This window comes from Perissodus microlepis, chromosome 9, assembly GCF_051167445.1.
Source record: "Perissodus microlepis isolate ML-2025 ecotype Zambia chromosome 9, ASM5116744v1, whole genome shotgun sequence".
Lineage (NCBI taxonomy): Eukaryota > Metazoa > Chordata > Actinopteri > Cichliformes > Cichlidae > Perissodus > Perissodus microlepis.
This window is the reverse complement of record NC_140469.1, coordinates 10,847,916-10,870,724: the sequence shown is the minus strand read 5'-3', so window position 1 is coordinate 10,870,724 and position 22,809 is coordinate 10,847,916. Positions and strand designations below refer to the sequence as shown.

General features: G+C 47.1%; 24 non-coding genes and 1 pseudogene across 24 annotated transcripts; all 25 read left to right on the top strand.

Annotated features, from left to right (window-relative positions):
• The window catches only part of LOC146380052 (myelin-associated glycoprotein-like), a 132,283-nt pseudogene that overhangs the window by 83,468 nt on the left and 26,006 nt on the right, over nucleotides 1-22,809 (top strand).
• Nucleotides 299-370, top strand: trnag-ucc (transfer RNA glycine (anticodon UCC)). Its single transcript has one exon. It is a non-coding gene; the product is annotated as a tRNA-Gly (tRNA).
• Nucleotides 946-1,027, top strand: trnas-aga (transfer RNA serine (anticodon AGA)). The gene has a single exon. It is a non-coding gene; the product is annotated as a tRNA-Ser (tRNA).
• trnag-ucc (transfer RNA glycine (anticodon UCC)) lies at nucleotides 2,393-2,464 on the top strand. The gene has a single exon. It is a non-coding gene; the product is annotated as a tRNA-Gly (tRNA).
• On the top strand, nucleotides 3,040-3,121 carry trnas-aga (transfer RNA serine (anticodon AGA)). Its single transcript has one exon. It is a non-coding gene; the product is annotated as a tRNA-Ser (tRNA).
• trnag-ucc (transfer RNA glycine (anticodon UCC)) lies at nucleotides 3,382-3,453 on the top strand. Its single transcript has one exon. It is a non-coding gene; the product is annotated as a tRNA-Gly (tRNA).
• trnas-aga (transfer RNA serine (anticodon AGA)) lies at nucleotides 4,029-4,110 on the top strand. Its single transcript has one exon. It is a non-coding gene; the product is annotated as a tRNA-Ser (tRNA).
• trnag-ucc (transfer RNA glycine (anticodon UCC)) lies at nucleotides 5,476-5,547 on the top strand. The gene has a single exon. It is a non-coding gene; the product is annotated as a tRNA-Gly (tRNA).
• trnas-aga (transfer RNA serine (anticodon AGA)) lies at nucleotides 6,123-6,204 on the top strand. The gene has a single exon. It is a non-coding gene; the product is annotated as a tRNA-Ser (tRNA).
• Nucleotides 7,570-7,641, top strand: trnag-ucc (transfer RNA glycine (anticodon UCC)). The gene has a single exon. It is a non-coding gene; the product is annotated as a tRNA-Gly (tRNA).
• Nucleotides 8,217-8,298, top strand: trnas-aga (transfer RNA serine (anticodon AGA)). Its single transcript has one exon. It is a non-coding gene; the product is annotated as a tRNA-Ser (tRNA).
• trnag-ucc (transfer RNA glycine (anticodon UCC)) lies at nucleotides 8,559-8,630 on the top strand. Its single transcript has one exon. It is a non-coding gene; the product is annotated as a tRNA-Gly (tRNA).
• Nucleotides 9,206-9,287, top strand: trnas-aga (transfer RNA serine (anticodon AGA)). Its single transcript has one exon. It is a non-coding gene; the product is annotated as a tRNA-Ser (tRNA).
• Nucleotides 10,647-10,718, top strand: trnag-ucc (transfer RNA glycine (anticodon UCC)). Its single transcript has one exon. It is a non-coding gene; the product is annotated as a tRNA-Gly (tRNA).
• On the top strand, nucleotides 11,294-11,375 carry trnas-aga (transfer RNA serine (anticodon AGA)). The gene has a single exon. It is a non-coding gene; the product is annotated as a tRNA-Ser (tRNA).
• On the top strand, nucleotides 12,734-12,805 carry trnag-ucc (transfer RNA glycine (anticodon UCC)). Its single transcript has one exon. It is a non-coding gene; the product is annotated as a tRNA-Gly (tRNA).
• trnas-aga (transfer RNA serine (anticodon AGA)) lies at nucleotides 13,381-13,462 on the top strand. Its single transcript has one exon. It is a non-coding gene; the product is annotated as a tRNA-Ser (tRNA).
• On the top strand, nucleotides 14,821-14,892 carry trnag-ucc (transfer RNA glycine (anticodon UCC)). The gene has a single exon. It is a non-coding gene; the product is annotated as a tRNA-Gly (tRNA).
• On the top strand, nucleotides 15,468-15,549 carry trnas-aga (transfer RNA serine (anticodon AGA)). Its single transcript has one exon. It is a non-coding gene; the product is annotated as a tRNA-Ser (tRNA).
• Nucleotides 16,908-16,979, top strand: trnag-ucc (transfer RNA glycine (anticodon UCC)). Its single transcript has one exon. It is a non-coding gene; the product is annotated as a tRNA-Gly (tRNA).
• On the top strand, nucleotides 17,555-17,636 carry trnas-aga (transfer RNA serine (anticodon AGA)). The gene has a single exon. It is a non-coding gene; the product is annotated as a tRNA-Ser (tRNA).
• On the top strand, nucleotides 18,995-19,066 carry trnag-ucc (transfer RNA glycine (anticodon UCC)). The gene has a single exon. It is a non-coding gene; the product is annotated as a tRNA-Gly (tRNA).
• trnas-aga (transfer RNA serine (anticodon AGA)) lies at nucleotides 19,642-19,723 on the top strand. Its single transcript has one exon. It is a non-coding gene; the product is annotated as a tRNA-Ser (tRNA).
• Nucleotides 21,089-21,160, top strand: trnag-ucc (transfer RNA glycine (anticodon UCC)). Its single transcript has one exon. It is a non-coding gene; the product is annotated as a tRNA-Gly (tRNA).
• trnas-aga (transfer RNA serine (anticodon AGA)) lies at nucleotides 21,736-21,817 on the top strand. Its single transcript has one exon. It is a non-coding gene; the product is annotated as a tRNA-Ser (tRNA).

The window sequence follows — 22,809 nt, the reverse complement described above, 5'->3', positions numbered from 1 at the left end:
TCACACCTATGCGCACCTTGTCTGCTGTGACCTGAAGAACTCCCGTGACCATTGCGACTCTCAAGGTGCTAAAAATCACGCAAGAGTTTAAATGCGTGAGAGGTCACACTTGAGTAGCAAAGAAGCTTTGCTGATGAGATTAAATGTGCAGTTGCATGAAAGCCCTAGTCTTTTTAGTGATCCACCTTTTGACCAGTTTAGAACCTGACAAGCGAGTAATCACAATGCCCACCTTGTTAATTGTCCTGAAAAGCTTTATAAGACGGACAATGAATCAGTGATGTTGCAGTTTTTCACAGCGATGGTGGTATAGTGGCGAGCATAGCTGCCTTCCAAGCAGTTGACCCGGGTTCGATTCCCGGCCATCGCAGCTGCCACTCGCAGTGCTGTTCAAGCATGTGGGCTGCGTACTGTTTTACACTAAAAACGTTCTCCGCTCTTTCTGCAAATGCTTACAATGTCAGGCCAGGTGCATTCTTCATCGGCCTCGCTGCTACCGTTTGCTGTGGAAAGACACTGTTCACACAGGCTTTGAGTTCTCATCACTTCATGCCTATGCCTTCTTACATGAAACTGGGATTGGACACGCTACTTCTTCATAAAGACACCCAGTCCCACTTTAAATATTGTGCTGAATGTTTGGAATGAAGATAACATTTTACTAACCATGTACTGATCAGCTCTTTGCGGTGGCAAAATCATCAGCTGTGTGTGTTACTGTTCATGCAAACAAGCAAGCTAATGTCAGCCAGCTAGCTTCAACCGCAGCTGTGCTGCACCGATCTCACGGAACTGCAAAACCACAAGCTTTCGCACCAAAGTCATGCAGCTACCGCATTTACAATCCAGCGTGGCCGTTGTTGTGCACATCCTACTTGAAAGACGTGTGGCGTAGGACTTGGAAGACGTATGTCTTTCAAGTATATAGTTCCACAGCCAAATGTGGTTGTTGTGGCCGAGCGGTCAAGGCGATGCACTAGAAATCCATTGGGGTCTCCCCGCACAGGTTCGAATCCTGTCGACAACGGTCAGCTGTTTTGCGGCAGTCCAGACGTTGATTTGAGAAGAAGCCACGGCATGGAGATCACCTGAGAAGGTGCCAGGAGAAAGAGCCAGGCCTTTGCTTGTGAAAATAGAGCACGCAGAAGCAATGGATCCGGCTATGTCCTGACAAAATTAGGCACATATTCAGTAAACATGCCATCCTTCAATTGGTCTCTTAGCCACCCCAGACGTGCCCCCGTGTAGTCGTCCAGGATCCTGTCTGAGTACCACTGATGCGTCTGACAAATGCTGTTTGCTTTGCAAGTGGACTGGGATCGGGATTGGAGGGACAGCGGATTTCACCGGGAATGGGACAACAGCAGAAATAGCTTCAAACATCACACATTACTGCGTGAAAAGCACAAAGAGTGGACACATTTCATTGTTTGCAACACTGCTTTTCACGTCAGCTCTTTGCATGTAAAAACTTTGCTCTTCTCCACAGCTGGCTGACGGACACGCAAAAGCGCAAGCAGGAGTGGCCACAGACCCACTATGCCGGCCTTTGTACACTCTCTCCATCTAATGATAGAGAGGAAGGATACATTCACTACTTCTAGCCTCCACTATTCAAATTCAGTATTTTCACAGTGTCCTAAAAGCTTCCTGAAAAGCCTTTACACTATTTTCCAAAACGCTGCATCCAGAGCACAGTCAGGGACTGGAAGGAGAGAGTAGATTTCCCCCATACGGACTTCTCTCTTCATTGGCTCCCAATTAAATCCCAAATAAAAATCCAAATACTTGCCCTCACACACAAGGTCTTGAATAATCACCACCAATTTTGTCTACAAGATCTCACAGTGCCATATCATCCCAACAGAGTGCTTTGCTCTCAGACTGCTGGCTTCCGAGGGGATTTAAAAGTACAATGGAAGGCAGAGCCATCACTTTTCAGGCCCCTCTCTGTGGAACCAGCTCCCACTTTGTATTCGGGACACAGACACTTGCTCTCATTTTTTAATTAAGCGTAAAACCTTTTTGCCAAAGTCCAATAACTTGAAAGAGGAGCCAAAGACGTCCTCGTCCCAGATTCGTCCCAAGACAGATTCACACCTATGCGCACCTTGTCTGCTGTGACCTAAAGAACTCCCGTGACCATTGCGACTCTCAAGGTGCTAAAAATCACGCAAGAGTTTAAATGCGTGAGAGGTCACACTTGAGTAGCAAAGAAGCTTTGCTGATGAGATTAAATGTGCAGTTGCATGAAAGCCCTAGTCTTTTTAGTGATCCACCTTTTGACCAGTTTAGAACCTGACAAGCGAGTAATCACAATGCCCACCTTGTTAATTGTCCTGAAAAGCTTTATAAGACGGACAATGAATCAGTGATGTTGCAGTTTTTCACAGCGATGGTGGTATAGTGGCGAGCATAGCTGCCTTCCAAGCAGTTGACCCGGATTCGATTCCCGGCCATCGCAGCTGCCACTCGCAGTGCTGTTCAAGCATGTGGGCTGCGTACTGTTTTACACTAAAAACGTTCTCCGCTCTTTCTGCAAATGCTTACAATGTCAGGCCAGGTGCATTCTTCATCGGCCTCGCTGCTACCGTTTGCTGTGGAAAGACACTGTTCACACAGGCTTTGAGTTCTCATCACTTCATGCCTATGCCTTCTTACATGAAACTGGGATTGGACACGCTACTTCTTCATAAAGACACCCAGTCCCACTTTAAATATTGTGCTGAATGTTTGGAATGAAGATAACATTTTACTAACCATGTACTGATCAGCTCTTTGCGGTGGCAAAATCATCAGCTGTGTGTGTTACTGTTCATGCAAACAAGCAAGCTAATGTCAGCCAGCTAGCTTCAACCGCAGCTGTGCTGCACCGATCTCACGGAACTGCAAAACCACAAGCTTTCGCACCAAAGTCATGCAGCTACCGCATTTACAATCCAGCGTGGCCGTTGTTGTGCACATCCTACTTGAAAGACGTGTGGCGTAGGACTTGGAAGACGTATGTCTTTCAAGTATATAGTTCCACAGCCAAATGTGGTTGTTGTGGCCGAGCGGTCAAGGCGATGGACTAGAAATCCATTGGGGTCTCCCCGCACAGGTTCGAATCCTGTCGACAACGGTCAGCTGTTTTGCGGCAGTCCAGACGTTGATTTGAGAAGAAGCCACGGCATGGAGATCACCTGAGAAGGTGCCAGGAGAAAGAGCCAGGCCTTTGCTTGTGAAAATAGAGCACGCAGAAGCAATGGATCCGGCTATGTCCTGACAAAATTAGGCACATATTCAGTAAACATGCCATCCTTCAATTGGTCTCTTAGCCACCCCAGACGTGCCCCCGTGTAGTCGTCCAGGATCCTGTCTGAGTACCACTGATGCGTCACAGCGATGGTGGTATAGTGGCGAGCATAGCTGCCTTCCAAGCAGTTGACCCGGGTTCGATTCCCAGCCATCGCAGCTGCCACTCGCAGTGCTGTTCAAGCATGTGGGCTGCGTACTGTTTTACACTAAAAACGTTCTCCGCTCTTTCTGCAAATGCTTACAATGTCAGGCCAGGTGCATTCTTCATCGGCCTCGCTGCTACCGTTTGCTGTGGAAAGACACTGTTCACACAGGCTTTGAGTTCTCATCACTTCATGCCTATGCCTTCTTACATGAAACTGGGATTGGACACGCTACTTCTTCATAAAGACACCCAGTCCCACTTTAAATATTGTGCTGAATGTTTGGAATGAAGATAACATTTTACTAACCATGTACTGATCAGCTCTTTGCGGTGGCAAAATCATCAGCTGTGTGTGTTACTGTTCATGCAAACAAGCAAGCTAATGTCAGCCAGCTAGCTTCAACCGCAGCTGTGCTGCACCGATCTCACGGAACTGCAAAACCACAAGCTTTCGCACCAAAGTCATGCAGCTACCGCATTTACAGTCCAGCGTGGCCGTTGTTGTGAACATCCTACTTGAAAGACGTGTGGCGTAGGACTTGGAAGACGTATGTCTTTCAAGTATGTAGTTCCACAGCCAAATGTGGTTGTTGTGGCCGAGCGGTCAAGGCGATGGACTAGAAATCCATTGGGGTCTCCCCGCACAGGTTCGAATCCTGTCGACAACGGTCAGCTGTTTTGCGGCAGTCCAGACGTTGATTTGAGAAGAAGCCACGGCATGGAGATCACCTGAGAAGGTGCCAGGAGAAAGAGCCAGGCCTTTGCTTGTGAAAATAGAGCACGCAGAAGCAATGGATCCGGCTATGTCCTGACAAAATTAGGCACATATTCAGTAAACATGCCATCCTTCAATTGGTCTCTTAGCCACCCCAGACGTGCCCCCGTGTAGTCGTCCAGGATCCTGTCTGAGTACCACTGATGCGTCTGACAAATGCTGTTTGCTTTGCAAGTGGACTGGGATCGGGATTGGAGGGACAGCGGATTTCACCGGGAATGGGACAACAGCAGAAATAGCTTCAAACATCACACATTACTGCGTGAAAAGCACAAAGAGTGGACACATTTCATTGTTTGCAACACTGCTTTTCACGTCAGCTCTTTGCATGTAAAAACTTTGCTCTTCTCCACAGCTGGCTGACGGACACGCAAAAGCGCAAGCAGGAGTGGCCACAGACCCACTATGCCGGCCTTTGTACACTCTCTCCATCTAATGATAGAGAGGAAGGATACATTCACTACTTCTAGCCTCCACTATTCAAATTCAGTATTTTCACAGTGTCCTAAAAGCTTCCTGAAAAGCCTTTACACTATTTTCCAAAACGCTGCATCCAGAGCACAGTCAGGGACTGGAAGGAGAGAGTAGATTTCCCCCATACGGACTTCTCTCTTCATTGGCTCCCAATTAAATCCCAAATAAAAATCCAAATACTTGCCCTCACACACAAGGTCTTGAATAATCACCACCAATTTTGTCTACAAGATCTCACAGTGCCATATCATCCCAACAGAGTGCTTTGCTCTCAGACTGCTGGCTTCCGAGGGGATTTAAAAGTACAATGGAAGGCAGAGCCATCACTTTTCAGGCCCCTCTCTGTGGAACCAGCTCCCACTTTGTATTCGGGACACAGACACTTGCTCTCATTTTTTAATTAAGCGTAAAACCTTTTTGCCAAAGTCCAATAACTTGAAAGAGGAGCCAAAGACGTCCTCGTCCCAGATTCGTCCCAAGACAGATTCACACCTATGCGCACCTTGTCTGCTGTGACCTGAAGAACTCCCGTGACCATTGCGACTCTCAAGGTGCTAAAAATCACGCAAGAGTTTAAATGCGTGAGAGGTCACACTTGAGTAGCAAAGAAGCTTTGCTGATGAGATTAAATGTGCAGTTGCATGAAAGCCCTAGTCTTTTTAGTGATCCACCTTTTGACCAGTTTAGAACCTGACAAGCGAGTAATCACAATGCCCACCTTGTTAATTGTCCTGAAAAGCTTTATAAGACGGACAATGAATCAGTGATGTTGCAGTTTTTCACAGCGATGGTGGTATAGTGGCGAGCATAGCTGCCTTCCAAGCAGTTGACCCGGGTTCGATTCCCGGCCATCGCAGCTGCCACTCGCAGTGCTGTTCAAGCATGTGGGCTGCGTACTGTTTTACACTAAAAACGTTCTCCGCTCTTTCTGCAAATGCTTACAATGTCAGGCCAGGTGCATTCTTCATCGGCCTCGCTGCTACCGTTTGCTGTGGAAAGACACTGTTCACACAGGCTTTGAGTTCTCATCACTTCATGCCTATGCCTTCTTACATGAAACTGGGATTGGACACGCTACTTCTTCATAAAGACACCCAGTCCCACTTTAAATATTGTGCTGAATGTTTGGAATGAAGATAACATTTTACTAACCATGTACTGATCAGCTCTTTGCGGTGGCAAAATCATCAGCTGTGTGTGTTACTGTTCATGCAAACAAGCAAGCTAATGTCAGCCAGCTAGCTTCAACCGCAGCTGTGCTGCACCGATCTCACGGAACTGCAAAACCACAAGCTTTCGCACCAAAGTCATGCAGCTACCGCATTTACAATCCAGCGTGGCCGTTGTTGTGCACATCCTACTTGAAAGACGTGTGGCGTAGGACTTGGAAGACGTATGTCTTTCAAGTATGTAGTTCCGCAGCCAAATGTGGTTGTTGTGGCCGAGCGGTCAAGGCGATAGACTAGAAATCCATTGGGGTCTCCCCGCACAGGTTCCAATCCTGTCGACAACGGTCAGCTATTTTGCGGCAGTCCACACGTTGATTTGAGAAGAAGCCACGGCATGGAGATCACCTGAGAAGGTGCCAGGAGAAAGAGCCAGGCCTTTGCTTGTGAAAATAGAGCACGCAGAAGCAATGGATCCGGCTATGTCCTGACAAAATTAGGCACATATTCAGTAAACATGCCATCCTTCAATTGGTCTCTTAGCCACCCCAGACGTGCCCCCGTGTAGTCGTCCAGGATCCTGTCTGAGTACCACTGATGCGTCTGACAAATGCTGTTTGCTTTGCAAGTGGACTGGGATCGGGATTGGAGGGACAGCGGATTTCACCGGGAATGGGACAACAGCAGAAATAGCTTCAAACATCACACATTACTGCGTGAAAAGCACAAAGAGTGGACACATTTCATTGTTTGCAACACTGCTTTTCACGTCAGCTCTTTGCATGTAAAAACTTTGCTCTTCTCCACAGCTGGCTGACGGACACGCAAAAGCGCAAGCAGGAGTGGCCACAGACCCACTATGCCGGCCTTTGTACACTCTCTCCATCTAATGATAGAGAGGAAGGATACATTCACTACTTCTAGCCTCCACTATTCAAATTCAGTATTTTCACAGTGTCCTAAAAGCTTCCTGAAAAGCCTTTACACTATTTTCCAAAACGCTGCATCCAGAGCACAGTCAGGGACTGGAAGGAGAGAGTAGATTTCCCCCATACGGACTTCTCTCTTCATTGGCTCCCAATTAAATCCCAAATAAAAATCCAAATACTTGCCCTCACACACAAGGTCTTGAATAATCACCACCAATTTTGTCTACAAGATCTCACAGTGCCATATCATCCCAACAGAGTGCTTTGCTCTCAGACTGCTGGCTTCCGAGGGGATTTAAAAGTACAATGGAAGGCAGAGCCATCACTTTTCAGGCCCCTCTCTGTGGAACCAGCTCCCACTTTGTATTCGGGACACAGACACTTGCTCTCATTTTTTAATTAAGCGTAAAACCTTTTTGCCAAAGTCCAATAACTTGAAAGAGGAGCCAAAGACGTCCTCGTCCCAGATTCGTCCCAAGACAGATTCACACCTATGCGCACCTTGTCTGCTGTGACCTAAAGAACTCCCGTGACCATTGCGACTCTCAAGGTGCTAAAAATCACGCAAGAGTTTAAATGCGTGAGAGGTCACACTTGAGTAGCAAAGAAGCTTTGCTGATGAGATTAAATGTGCAGTTGCATGAAAGCCCTAGTCTTTTTAGTGATCCACCTTTTGACCAGTTTAGAACCTGACAAGCGAGTAATCACAATGCCCACCTTGTTAATTGTCCTGAAAAGCTTTATAAGACGGACAATGAATCAGTGATGTTGCAGTTTTTCACAGCGATGGTGGTATAGTGGCGAGCATAGCTGCCTTCCAAGCAGTTGACCCGGATTCGATTCCCGGCCATCGCAGCTGCCACTCGCAGTGCTGTTCAAGCATGTGGGCTGCGTACTGTTTTACACTAAAAACGTTCTCCGCTCTTTCTGCAAATGCTTACAATGTCAGGCCAGGTGCATTCTTCATCGGCCTCGCTGCTACCGTTTGCTGTGGAAAGACACTGTTCACACAGGCTTTGAGTTCTCATCACTTCATGCCTATGCCTTCTTACATGAAACTGGGATTGGACACGCTACTTCTTCATAAAGACACCCAGTCCCACTTTAAATATTGTGCTGAATGTTTGGAATGAAGATAACATTTTACTAACCATGTACTGATCAGCTCTTTGCGGTGGCAAAATCATCAGCTGTGTGTGTTACTGTTCATGCAAACAAGCAAGCTAATGTCAGCCAGCTAGCTTCAACCGCAGCTGTGCTGCACCGATCTCACGGAACTGCAAAACCACAAGCTTTCGCACCAAAGTCATGCAGCTACCGCATTTACAATCCAGCGTGGCCGTTGTTGTGCACATCCTACTTGAAAGACGTGTGGCGTAGGACTTGGAAGACGTATGTCTTTCAAGTATATAGTTCCACAGCCAAATGTGGTTGTTGTGGCCGAGCGGTCAAGGCGATGGACTAGAAATCCATTGGGGTCTCCCCGCACAGGTTCGAATCCTGTCGACAACGGTCAGCTGTTTTGCGGCAGTCCAGACGTTGATTTGAGAAGAAGCCACGGCATGGAGATCACCTGAGAAGGTGCCAGGAGAAAGAGCCAGGCCTTTGCTTGTGAAAATAGAGCACGCAGAAGCAATGGATCCGGCTATGTCCTGACAAAATTAGGCACATATTCAGTAAACATGCCATCCTTCAATTGGTCTCTTAGCCACCCCAGACGTGCCCCCGTGTAGTCGTCCAGGATCCTGTCTGAGTACCACTGATGCGTCACAGCGATGGTGGTATAGTGGCGAGCATAGCTGCCTTCCAAGCAGTTGACCCGGGTTCGATTCCCAGCCATCGCAGCTGCCACTCGCAGTGCTGTTCAAGCATGTGGGCTGCGTACTGTTTTACACTAAAAACGTTCTCCGCTCTTTCTGCAAATGCTTACAATGTCAGGCCAGGTGCATTCTTCATCGGCCTCGCTGCTACCGTTTGCTGTGGAAAGACACTGTTCACACAGGCTTTGAGTTCTCATCACTTCATGCCTATGCCTTCTTACATGAAACTGGGATTGGACACGCTACTTCTTCATAAAGACACCCAGTCCCACTTTAAATATTGTGCTGAATGTTTGGAATGAAGATAACATTTTACTAACCATGTACTGATCAGCTCTTTGCGGTGGCAAAATCATCAGCTGTGTGTGTTACTGTTCATGCAAACAAGCAAGCTAATGTCAGCCAGCTAGCTTCAACCGCAGCTGTGCTGCACCGATCTCACGGAACTGCAAAACCACAAGCTTTCGCACCAAAGTCATGCAGCTACCGCATTTACAGTCCAGCGTGGCCGTTGTTGTGAACATCCTACTTGAAAGACGTGTGGCGTAGGACTTGGAAGACGTATGTCTTTCAAGTATGTAGTTCCACAGCCAAATGTGGTTGTTGTGGCCGAGCGGTCAAGGCGATGGACTAGAAATCCATTGGGGTCTCCCCGCACAGGTTCGACTCCTGTCGACAACGGTCAGCTGTTTTGCGGCAGTCCAGACGTTGATTTGAGAAGAAGCCACGGCATGGAGATCACCTGAGAAGGTGCCAGGAAAAAGAGCCAGGCCTTTGCTTGTGAAAATAGAGCACGCAGAAGCAATGGATCCGGCTATGTCCTGACAAAATTAAGCACATATTCAGTAAACATGCCATCCTTCAATTGGTCTCTTAGCCACCCCAGACGTGCCCCCCGTGTAGTCGTCCAGGATCCTGTCTGAGTACCACTGATGCGTCTGACAAATGCTGTTTGCTTTGCAAGTGGACTGGGATCGGGATTGGAGGGACAGCGGATTTCACCGGGAATGGGACAACAGCAGAAATAGCTTCAAACATTACTGCGTGAAAAGCACAAAGAGTGGACACATTTCATTGTTTGCAACACTGCTTTTCACTTCAGCTCTTTGCATGTAAAAACTTTGCTCTTCTCCACAGCTGGCTGACGGACACGCAAAAGCGCAAGCAAGAGTGGCCACAGACCCACTATGCCGGCCTTTGTACACTCTCTCCATCTAATGATAGAGAGGAAGGATACATTCACTACTTCTAGCCTCCACTATTCAAATTCAGTATTTTCACAGTGTCCTAAAAGCTTCCTGAAAAGCCTTTACACTATTTTCCAAAACGCTGCATCCAGAGCACAGTCAGGGACTGGAAGGAGAGAGTAGATTTCCCCCATACGGACTTCTCTCTTCATTGGCTCCCAATTAAATCCCAAATAAAAATCCAAATACTTGCCCTCACACACAAGGTCTTGAATAATCACCACCAATTTTGTCTACAAGATCTCACAGTGCCATATCATCCCAACAGAGTGCTTTGCTCTCAGACTGCTGGCTTCCGAGGGGATTTAAAAGTACAATGGAAGGCAGAGCCATCACTTTTCAGGCCCCTCTCTGTGGAACCAGCTCCCACTTTGTATTCGGGACACAGACACTTGCTCTCATTTTTTAATTAAGCGTAAAACCTTTTTGCCAAAGTCCAATAACTTGAAAGAGGAGCCAAAGACGTCCTCGTCCCAGATTCGTCCCAAGACAGATTCACACCTATGCGCACCTTGTCTGCTGTGACCTGAAGAACTCCCGTGACCATTGCGACTCTCAAGGTGCTAAAAATCACGCAAGAGTTTAAATGCGTGAGAGGTCACACTTGAGTAGCAAAGAAGCTTTGCTGATGAGATTAAATGTGCAGTTGCATGAAAGCCCTAGTCTTTTTAGTGATCCACCTTTTGACCAGTTTAGAACCTGACAAGCGAGTAATCACAATGCCCACCTTGTTAATTGTCCTGAAAAGCTTTATAAGACGGACAATGAATCAGTGATGTTGCAGTTTTTCACAGCGATGGTGGTATAGTGGCGAGCATAGCTGCCTTCCAAGCAGTTGACCCGGGTTCGATTCCCGGCCATCGCAGCTGCCACTCGCAGTGCTGTTCAAGCATGTGGGCTGCGTACTGTTTTACACTAAAAACGTTCTCCGCTCTTTCTGCAAATGCTTACAATGTCAGGCCAGGTGCATTCTTCATCGGCCTCGCTGCTACCGTTTGCTGTGGAAAGACACTGTTCACACAGGCTTTGAGTTCTCATCACTTCATGCCTATGCCTTCTTACATGAAACTGGGATTGGACACGCTACTTCTTCATAAAGACACCCAGTCCCACTTTAAATATTGTGCTGAATGTTTGGAATGAAGATAACATTTTACTAACCATGTACTGATCAGCTCTTTGCGGTGGCAAAATCATCAGCTGTGTGTGTTACTGTTCATGCAAACAAGCAAGCTAATGTCAGCCAGCTAGCTTCAACCGCAGCTGTGCTGCACCGATCTCACGGAACTGCAAAACCACAAGCTTTCGCACCAAAGTCATGCAGCTACCGCATTTACAGTCCAGCGTGGCCGTTGTTGTGAACATCCTACTTGAAAGACGTGTGGCGTAGGACTTGGAAGACGTATGTCTTTCAAGTATGTAGTTCCACAGCCAAATGTGGTTGTTGTGGCCGAGCGGTCAAGGCGATGGACTAGAAATCCATTGGGGTCTCCCCGCACAGGTTCGAATCCTGTCGACAACGGTCAGCTGTTTTGCGGCAGTCCAGACGTTGATTTGAGAAGAAGCCACGGCATGGAGATCACCTGAGAAGGTGCCAGGAAAAAGAGCCAGGCCTTTGCTTGTGAAAATAGAGCACGCAGAAGCAATGGATCCGGCTATGTCCTGACAAAATTAAGCACATATTCAGTAAACATGCCATCCTTCAATTGGTCTCTTAGCCACCCCAGACGTGCCCCCGTGTAGTCGTCCAGGATCCTGTCTGAGTACCACTGATGCGTCTGACAAATGCTGTTTGCTTTGCAAGTGGACTGGGATCGGGATTGGAGGGACAGCGGATTTCACCGGGAATGGGACAACAGCAGAAATAGCTTCAAACATTACTGCGTGAAAAGCACAAAGAGTGGACACATTTCATTGTTTGCAACACTGCTTTTCACTTCAGCTCTTTGCATGTAAAAACTTTGCTCTTCTCCACAGCTGGCTGACGGACACGCAAAAGCGCAAGCAAGAGTGGCCACAGACCCACTATGCCGGCCTTTGTACACTCTCTCCATCTAATGATAGAGAGGAAGGATACATTCACTACTTCTAGCCTCCACTATTCAAATTCAGTATTTTCACAGTGTCCTAAAAGCTTCCTGAAAAGCCTTTACACTATTTTCCAAAACGCTGCATCCAGAGCACAGTCAGGGACTGGAAGGAGAGAGTAGATTTCCCCCATACGGACTTCTCTCTTCATTGGCTCCCAATTAAATCCCAAATAAAAATCCAAATACTTGCCCTCACACACAAGGTCTTGAATAATCACCACCAATTTTGTCTACAAGATCTCACAGTGCCATATCATCCCAACAGAGTGCTTTGCTCTCAGACTGCTGGCTTCCGAGGGGATTTAAAAGTACAATGGAAGGCAGAGCCATCACTTTTCAGGCCCCTCTCTGTGGAACCAGCTCCCACTTTGTATTCGGGACACAGACACTTGCTCTCATTTTTTAATTAAGCGTAAAACCTTTTTGCCAAAGTCCAATAACTTGAAAGAGGAGCCAAAGACGTCCTCGTCCCAGATTCGTCCCAAGACAGATTCACACCTATGCGCACCTTGTCTGCTGTGACCTAAAGAACTCCCGTGACCATTGCGACTCTCAAGGTGCTAAAAATCACGCAAGAGTTTAAATGCGTGAGAGGTCACACTTGAGTAGCAAAGAAGCTTTGCTGATGAGATTAAATGTGCAGTTGCATGAAAGCCCTAGTCTTTTTAGTGATCCACCTTTTGACCAGTTTAGAACCTGACAAGCGAGTAATCACAATGCCCACCTTGTTAATTGTCCTGAAAAGCTTTATAAGACGGACAATGAATCAGTGATGTTGCAGTTTTTCACAGCGATGGTGGTATAGTGGCGAGCATAGCTGCCTTCCAAGCAGTTGACCCGGGTTCGATTCCCGGCCATCGCAGCTGCCACTCGCAGTGCTGTTCAAGCATGTGGGCTGCGTACTGTTTTACACTAAAAACGTTCTCCGCTCTTTCTGCAAATGCTTACAATGTCAGGCCAGGTGCATTCTTCATCGGCCTCGCTGCTACCGTTTGCTGTGGAAAGACACTGTTCACACAGGCTTTGAGTTCTCATCACTTCATGCCTATGCCTTCTTACATGAAACTGGGATTGGACACGCTACTTCTTCATAAAGACACCCAGTCCCACTTTAAATATTGTGCTGAATGTTTGGAATGAAGATAACATTTTACTAACCATGTACTGATCAGCTCTTTGCGGTGGCAAAATCATCAGCTGTGTGTGTTACTGTTCATGCAAACAAGCAAGCTAATGTCAGCCAGCTAGCTTCAACCGCAGCTGTGCTGCACCGATCTCACGGAACTGCAAAACCACAAGCTTTCGCACCAAAGTCATGCAGCTACCGCATTTACAATCCAGCGTGGCCGTTGTTGTGAACATCCTACTTGAAAGAAATGTGGCGTAGGACTTGGAAGACGTATGTCTTTCAAGTATGTAGTTCCACAGCCAAATGTGGTTGTTGTGGCCGAGCGGTCAAGGCGATGGACTAGAAATCCATTGGGGTCTCCCCGCACAGGTTCCAATCCTGTCGACAACGGTCAGCTGTTTTGCGGCAGTCCAGACGTTGATTTGAGAAGAAGCCACGGCATGGAGATCACCTGAGAAGGTGCCAGGAGAAAGAGCCAGGCCTTTGCTTGTGAAAATAGAGCACGCAGAAGCAATGGATCCGGCTATGTCCTGACAAAATTAGGCACATATTCAGTAAACATGCCATCCTTCAATTGGTCTCTTAGCCACCCCAGACGTGCCCCCGTGTAGTCGTCCAGGATCCTGTCTGAGTACCACTGATGCGTCTGACAAATGCTGTTTGCTTTGCAAGTGGACTGGGATCGGGATTGGAGGGACAGCGGATTTCACCGGGAATGGGACAACAGCAGAAATAGCTTCAAACATTACTGCGTGAAAAGCACAAAGAGTGGACACATTTCATTGTTTGCAACACTGCTTTTCACTTCAGCTCTTTGCATGTAAAAACTTTGCTCTTCTCCACAGCTGGCTGACGGACACGCAAAAGCGCAAGCAAGAGTGGCCACAGACCCACTATGCCGGCCTTTGTACACTCTCTCCATCTAATGATAGAGAGGAAGGATACATTCACTACTTCTAGCCTCCACTATTCAAATTCAGTATTTTCACAGTGTCCTAAAAGCTTCCTGAAAAGCCTTTACACTATTTTCCAAAACGCTGCATCCAGAGCACAGTCAGGGACTGGAAGGAGAGAGTAGATTTCCCCCATACGGACTTCTCTCTTCATTGGCTCCCAATTAAATCCCAAATAAAAATCCAAATACTTGCCCTCACACACAAGGTCTTGAATAATCACCACCAATTTTGTCTACAAGATCTCACAGTGCCATATCATCCCAACAGAGTGCTTTGCTCTCAGACTGCTGGCTTCCGAGGGGATTTAAAAGTACAATGGAAGGCAGAGCCATCACTTTTCAGGCCCCTCTCTGTGGAACCAGCTCCCACTTTGTATTCGGGACACAGACACTTGCTCTCATTTTTTAATTAAGCGTAAAACCTTTTTGCCAAAGTCCAATAACTTGAAAGAGGAGCCAAAGACGTCCTCGTCCCAGATTCGTCCCAAGACAGATTCACACCTATGCGCACCTTGTCTGCTGTGACCTGAAGAACTCCCGTGACCATTGCGACTCTCAAGGTGCTAAAAATCACGCAAGAGTTTAAATGCGTGAGAGGTCACACTTGAGTAGCAAAGAAGCTTTGCTGATGAGATTAAATGTGCAGTTGCATGAAAGCCCTAGTCTTTTTAGTGATCCACCTTTTGACCAGTTTAGAACCTGACAAGCGAGTAATCACAATGCCCACCTTGTTAATTGTCCTGAAAAGCTTTATAAGACGGACAATGAATCAGTGATGTTGCAGTTTTTCACAGCGATGGTGGTATAGTGGCGAGCATAGCTGCCTTCCAAGCAGTTGACCCGGGTTCGATTCCCGGCCATCGCAGCTGCCACTCGCAGTGCTGTTCAAGCATGTGGGCTGCGTACTGTTTTACACTAAAAACGTTCTCCGCTCTTTCTGCAAATGCTTACAATGTCAGGCCAGGTGCATTCTTCATCGGCCTCGCTGCTACCGTTTGCTGTGGAAAGACACTGTTCACACAGGCTTTGAGTTCTCATCACTTCATGCCTATGCCTTCTTACATGAAACTGGGATTGGACACGCTACTTCTTCATAAAGACACCCAGTCCCACTTTAAATATTGTGCTGAATGTTTGGAATGAAGATAACATTTTACTAACCATGTACTGATCAGCTCTTTGCGGTGGCAAAATCATCAGCTGTGTGTGTTACTGTTCATGCAAACAAGCAAGCTAATGTCAGCCAGCTAGCTTCAACCGCAGCTGTGCTGCACCGATCTCACGGAACTGCAAAACCACAAGCTTTCGCACCAAAGTCATGCAGCTACCGCATTTACAATCCAGCGTGGCCGTTGTTGTGAACATCCTACTTGAAAGACGTGTGGCGTAGGACTTGGAAGACGTATGTCTTTCAAGTATGTAGTTCCACAGCCAAATGTGGTTGTTGTGGCCGAGCGGTCAAGGCGATGGACTAGAAATCCATTGGGGTCTCCCCGCACAGGTTCGAATCCTGTCGACAACGGTCAGCTGTTTTGCGGCAGTCCAGACGTTGATTTGAGAAGAAGCCACGTCATGGAGATCACCTGAGAAGGTGCCAGGAGAAAGAGCCAGGCCTTTGCTTGTGAAAATAGAGCACGCAGAAGCAATGGATCCGGCTATGTCCTGACAAAATTAGGCACATATTCAGTAAACATGCCATCCTTCAATTGGTCTCTTAGCCACCCCAGACGTGCCCCCGTGTAGTCGTCCAGGATCCTGTCTGAGTACCACTGATGCGTCTGACAAATGCTGTTTGCTTTGCAAGTGGACTGGGATCGGGATTGGAGGGACAGCGGATTTCACCGGGAATGGGACAACAGCAGAAATAGCTTCAAACATTACTGCGTGAAAAGCACAAAGAGTGGACACATTTCATTGTTTGCAACACTGCTTTTCACTTCAGCTCTTTGCATGTAAAAACTTTGCTCTTCTCCACAGCTGGCTGACGGACACGCAAAAGCGCAAGCAAGAGTGGCCACAGACCCACTATGCCGGCCTTTGTACACTCTCTCCATCTAATGATAGAGAGGAAGGATACATTCACTACTTCTAGCCTCCACTATTCAAATTCAGTATTTTCACAGTGTCCTAAAAGCTTCCTGAAAAGCCTTTACACTATTTTCCAAAACGCTGCATCCAGAGCACAGTCAGGGACTGGAAGGAGAGAGTAGATTTCCCCCATACGGACTTCTCTCTTCATTGGCTCCCAATTAAATCCCAAATAAAAATCCAAATACTTGCCCTCACACACAAGGTCTTGAATAATCACCACCAATTTTGTCTACAAGATCTCACAGTGCCATATCATCCCAACAGAGTGCTTTGCTCTCAGACTGCTGGCTTCCGAGGGGATTTAAAAGTACAATGGAAGGCAGAGCCATCACTTTTCAGGCCCCTCTCTGTGGAACCAGCTCCCACTTTGTATTCGGGACACAGACACTTGCTCTCATTTTTTAATTAAGCGTAAAACCTTTTTGCCAAAGTCCAATAACTTGAAAGAGGAGCCAAAGACGTCCTCGTCCCAGATTCGTCCCAAGACAGATTCACACCTATGCGCACCTTGTCTGCTGTGACCTAAAGAACTCCCGTGACCATTGCGACTCTCAAGGTGCTAAAAATCACGCAAGAGTTTAAATGCGTGAGAGGTCACACTTGAGTAGCAAAGAAGCTTTGCTGATGAGATTAAATGTGCAGTTGCATGAAAGCCCTAGTCTTTTTAGTGATCCACCTTTTGACCAGTTTAGAACCTGACAAGCGAGTAATCACAATGCCCACCTTGTTAATTGTCCTGAAAAGCTTTATAAGACGGACAATGAATCAGTGATGTTGCAGTTTTTCACAGCGATGGTGGTATAGTGGCGAGCATAGCTGCCTTCCAAGCAGTTGACCCGGGTTCGATTCCCGGCCATCGCAGCTGCCACTCGCAGTGCTGTTCAAGCATGTGGGCTGCGTACTGTTTTACACTAAAAACGTTCTCCGCTCTTTCTGCAAATGCTTACAATGTCAGGCCAGGTGCATTCTTCATCGGCCTCGCTGCTACCGTTTGCTGTGGAAAGACACTGTTCACACAGGCTTTGAGTTCTCATCACTTCATGCCTATGCCTTCTTACATGAAACTGGGATTGGACACGCTACTTCTTCATAAAGACACCCAGTCCCACTTTAAATATTGTGCTGAATGTTTGGAATGAAGATAACATTTTACTAACCATGTACTGATCAGCTCTTTGCGGTGGCAAAATCATCAGCTGTGTGTGTTACTGTTCATGCAAACAAGCAAGCTAATGTCAGCCAGCTAGCTTCAACCGCAGCTGTGCTGCACCGATCTCACGGAACTGCAAAACCACAAGCTTTCGCACCAAAGTCATGCAGCTACCGCATTTACAATCCAGCGTGGCCGTTGTTGTGAACATCCTACTTGAAAGAAATGTGGCGTAGGACTTGGAAGACGTATGTCTTTCAAGTATGTAGTTCCACAGCCAAATGTGGTTGTTGTGGCCGAGCGGTCAAGGCGATGGACTAGAAATCCATTGGGGTCTCCCCGCACAGGTTCGAATCCTGTCGACAACGGTCAGCTGTTTTGCGGCAGTCCAGACGTTGATTTGAGAAGAAGCCACGTCATGGAGATCACCTGAGAAGGTGCCAGGAGAAAGAGCCAGGCCTTTGCTTGTGAAAATAGAGCACGCAGAAGCAATGGATCCGGCTATGTCCTGACAAAATTAGGCACATATTCAGTAAACATGCCATCCTTCAATTGGTCTCTTAGCCACCCCAGACGTGCCCCCGTGTAGTCGTCCAGGATCCTGTCTGAGTACCACTGATGCGTCTGACAAATGCTGTTTGCTTTGCAAGTGGACTGGGATCGGGATTGGAGGGACAGCGGATTTCACCGGGAATGGGACAACAGCAGAAATAGCTTCAAACATTACTGCGTGAAAAGCACAAAGAGTGGACACATTTCATTGTTTGCAACACTGCTTTTCACTTCAGCTCTTTGCATGTAAAAACTTTGCTCTTCTCCACAGCTGGCTGACGGACACGCAAAAGCGCAAGCAAGAGTGGCCACAGACCCACTATGCCGGCCTTTGTACACTCTCTCCATCTAATGATAGAGAGGAAGGATACATTCACTACTTCTAGCCTCCACTATTCAAATTCAGTATTTTCACAGTGTCCTAAAAGCTTCCTGAAAAGCCTTTACACTATTTTCCAAAACGCTGCATCCAGAGCACAGTCAGGGACTGGAAGGAGAGAGTAGATTTCCCCCATACGGACTTCTCTCTTCATTGGCTCCCAATTAAATCCCAAATAAAAATCCAAATACTTGCCCTCACACACAAGGTCTTGAATAATCACCACCAATTTTGTCTACAAGATCTCACAGTGCCATATCATCCCAACAGAGTGCTTTGCTCTCAGACTGCTGGCTTCCGAGGGGATTTAAAAGTACAATGGAAGGCAGAGCCATCACTTTTCAGGCCCCTCTCTGTGGAACCAGCTCCCACTTTGTATTCGGGACACAGACACTTGCTCTCATTTTTTAATTAAGCGTAAAACCTTTTTGCCAAAGTCCAATAACTTGAAAGAGGAGCCAAAGACGTCCTCGTCCCAGATTCGTCCCAAGACAGATTCACACCTATGCGCACCTTGTCTGCTGTGACCTAAAGAACTCCCGTGACCATTGCGACTCTCAAGGTGCTAAAAATCACGCAAGAGTTTAAATGCGTGAGAGGTCACACTTGAGTAGCAAAGAAGCTTTGCTGATGAGATTAAATGTGCAGTTGCATGAAAGCCCTAGTCTTTTTAGTGATCCACCTTTTGACCAGTTTAGAACCTGACAAGCGAGTAATCACAATGCCCACCTTGTTAATTGTCCTGAAAAGCTTTATAAGACGGACAATGAATCAGTGATGTTGCAGTTTTTCACAGCGATGGTGGTATAGTGGCGAGCATAGCTGCCTTCCAAGCAGTTGACCCGGGTTCGATTCCCGGCCATCGCAGCTGCCACTCGCAGTGCTGTTCAAGCATGTGGGCTGCGTACTGTTTTACACTAAAAACGTTCTCCGCTCTTTCTGCAAATGCTTACAATGTCAGGCCAGGTGCATTCTTCATCGGCCTCGCTGCTACCGTTTGCTGTGGAAAGACACTGTTCACACAGGCTTTGAGTTCTCATCACTTCATGCCTATGCCTTCTTACATGAAACTGGGATTGGACACGCTACTTCTTCATAAAGACACCCAGTCCCACTTTAAATATTGTGCTGAATGTTTGGAATGAAGATAACATTTTACTAACCATGTACTGATCAGCTCTTTGCGGTGGCAAAATCATCAGCTGTGTGTGTTACTGTTCATGCAAACAAGCAAGCTAATGTCAGCCAGCTAGCTTCAACCGCAGCTGTGCTGCACCGATCTCACGGAACTGCAAAACCACAAGCTTTCGCACCAAAGTCATGCAGCTACCGCATTTACAATCCAGCGTGGCCGTTGTTGTGAACATCCTACTTGAAAGAAATGTGGCGTAGGACTTGGAAGACGTATGTCTTTCAAGTATGTAGTTCCACAGCCAAATGTGGTTGTTGTGGCCGAGCGGGCAAGGCGATGGACTAGAAATCCATTGGGGTCTCCCCGCACAGGTTCGAATCCTGTCGACAACGGTCAGCTGTTTTGCGGCAGTCCAGACGTTGATTTGAGAAGAAGCCACGGCATGGAGATCACCTGAGAAGGTGCCAGGAGAAAGAGCCAGGCCTTTGCTTGTGAAAATAGAGCACGCAGAAGCAATGGATCCGGCTATGTCCTGACAAAATTAGGCACATATTCAGTAAACATGCCATCCTTCAATTGGTCTCTTAGCCACCCCAGACGTGCCCCCGTGTAGTCGTCCAGGATCCTGTCTGAGTACCACTGATGCGTCTGACAAATGCTGTTTGCTTTGCAAGTGGACTGGGATCGGGATTGGAGGGACAGCGGATTTCACCGGGAATGGGACAACAGCAGAAATAGCTTCAAACATCACACATTACTGCGTGAAAAGCACAAAGAGTGGACACATTTCATTGTTTGCAACACTGCTTTTCACTTCAGCTCTTTGCATGTAAAAACTTTGCTCTTCTCCACAGCTGGCTGACGGACACGCAAAAGCGCAAGCAAGAGTGGCCACAGACCCACTATGCCGGCCTTTGTACACTCTCTCCATCTAATGATAGAGAGGAAGGATACATTCACTACTTCTAGCCTCCACTATTCAAATTCAGTATTTTCACAGTGTCCTAAAAGCTTCCTGAAAAGCCTTTACACTATTTTCCAAAACGCTGCATCCAGAGCACAGTCAGGGACTGGAAGGAGAGAGTAGATTTCCCCCATACGGACTTCTCTCTTCATTGGCTCCCAATTAAATCCCAAATAAAAATCCAAATACTTGCCCTCACACACAAGGTCTTGAATAATCACCACCAATTTTGTCTACAAGATCTCACAGTGCCATATCATCCCAACAGAGTGCTTTGCTCTCAGACTGCTGGCTTCCGAGGGGATTTAAAAGTACAATGGAAGGCAGAGCCATCACTTTTCAGGCCCCTCTCTGTGGAACCAGCTCCCACTTTGTATTCGGGACACAGACACTTGCTCTCATTTTTTAATTAAGCGTAAAACCTTTTTGCCAAAGTCCAATAACTTGAAAGAGGAGCCAAAGACGTCCTCGTCCCAGATTCGTCCCAAGACAGATTCACACCTATGCGCACCTTGTCTGCTGTGACCTGAAGAACTCCCGTGACCATTGCGACTCTCAAGGTGCTAAAAATCACGCAAGAGTTTAAATGCGTGAGAGGTCACACTTGAGTAGCAAAGAAGCTTTGCTGATGAGATTAAATGTGCAGTTGCATGAAAGCCCTAGTCTTTTTAGTGATCCACCTTTTGACCAGTTTAGAACCTGACAAGCGAGTAATCACAATGCCCACCTTGTTAATTGTCCTGAAAAGCTTTATAAGACGGACAATGAATCAGTGATGTTGCAGTTTTTCATAGCGATGGTGGTATAGTGGCGAGCATAGCTGCCTTCCAAGCAGTTGACCCGGGTTCGATTCCCGGCCATCGCAGCTGCCACTCGCAGTGCTGTTCAAGCATGTGGGCTGCGTACTGTTTTACACTAAAAACGTTCTCCGCTCTTTCTGCAAATGCTTACAATGTCAGGCCAGGTGCATTCTTCATCGGCCTCGCTGCTACCGTTTGCTGTGGAAAGACACTGTTCACACAGGCTTTGAGTTCTCATCACTTCATGCCTATGCCTTCTTACATGAAACTGGGATTGGACACGCTACTTCTTCATAAAGACACCCAGTCCCACTTTAAATATTGTGCTGAATGTTTGGAATGAAGATAACATTTTACTAACCATGTACTGATCAGCTCTTTGCGGTGGCAAAATCATCAGCTGTGTGTGTTACTGTTCATGCAAACAAGCAAGCTAATGTCAGCCAGCTAGCTTCAACCGCAGCTGTGCTGCACCGATCTCACGGAACTGCAAAACCACAAGCTTTCGCACCAAAGTCATGCAGCTACCGCATTTACAATCCAGCGTGGCCGTTGTTGTGCACATCCTACTTGAAAGACGTGTGGCGTAGGACTTGGAAGACGTATGTCTTTCAAGTATATAGTTCCACAGCCAAATGTGGTTGTTGTGGCCGAGCGGTCAAGGCGATGGACTAGAAATCCATTGGGGTCTCCCCGCACAGGTTCCAATCCTGTCCACAACGGTCAGCTGTTTTGCGGCAGTCCAGACGTTGATTTGAGAAGAAGCCACGGCATGGAGATCACCTGAGAAGGTGCCAGGAGAAAGAGCCAGGCCTTTGCTTGTGAAAATAGAGCACGCAGAAGCAATGGATCCGGCTATGTCCTGACAAAATTAGGCACATATTCAGTAAACATGCCATCCTTCAATTGGTCTCTTAGCCACCCCAGACGTGCCCCCGTGTAGTCGTCCAGGATCCTGTCTGAGTACCACTGATGCGTCTGACAAATGCTGTTTGCTTTGCAAGTGGACTGGGATCGGGATTGGAGGGACAGCGGATTTCACCGGGAATGGGACAACAGCAGAAATAGCTTCAAGCATTACTGCGTGAAAAGCACAAAGAGTGGACACATTTCATTGTTTGCAACACTGCTTTTCACTTCAGCTCTTTGCATGTAAAAACTTTGCTCTTCTCCACAGCTGGCTGACGGACACACAAAAGCGCAAGCAAGAGTGGCCACAGACCCACTATGCCGGCCTTTGTACACTCTCTCCATCTAATGATAGAGAGGAAGGATACATTCACTACTTCTAGCCTCCACTATTCAAATTCAGTATTTTCACAGTGTCCTAAAAGCTTCCTGAAAAGCCTTTACACTATTTTCCAAAACGCTGCATCCAGAGCACAGTCAGGGACTGGAAGGAGAGAGTAGATTTCCCCCATACGGACTTCTCTCTTCATTGGCTCCCAATTAAATCCCAAATAAAAATCCAAATACTTGCCCTCACACACAAGGTCTTGAATAATCACCACCAATTTTGTCTACAAGATCTCACAGTGCCATATCATCCCAACAGAGTGCTTTGCTCTCAGACTGCTGGCTTCCGAGGGGATTTAAAAGTACAATGGAAGGCAGAGCCATCACTTTTCAGGCCCCTCTCTGTGGAACCAGCTCCCACTTTGTATTCGGGACACAGACACTTGCTCTCATTTTTTAATTAAGCGTAAAACCTTTT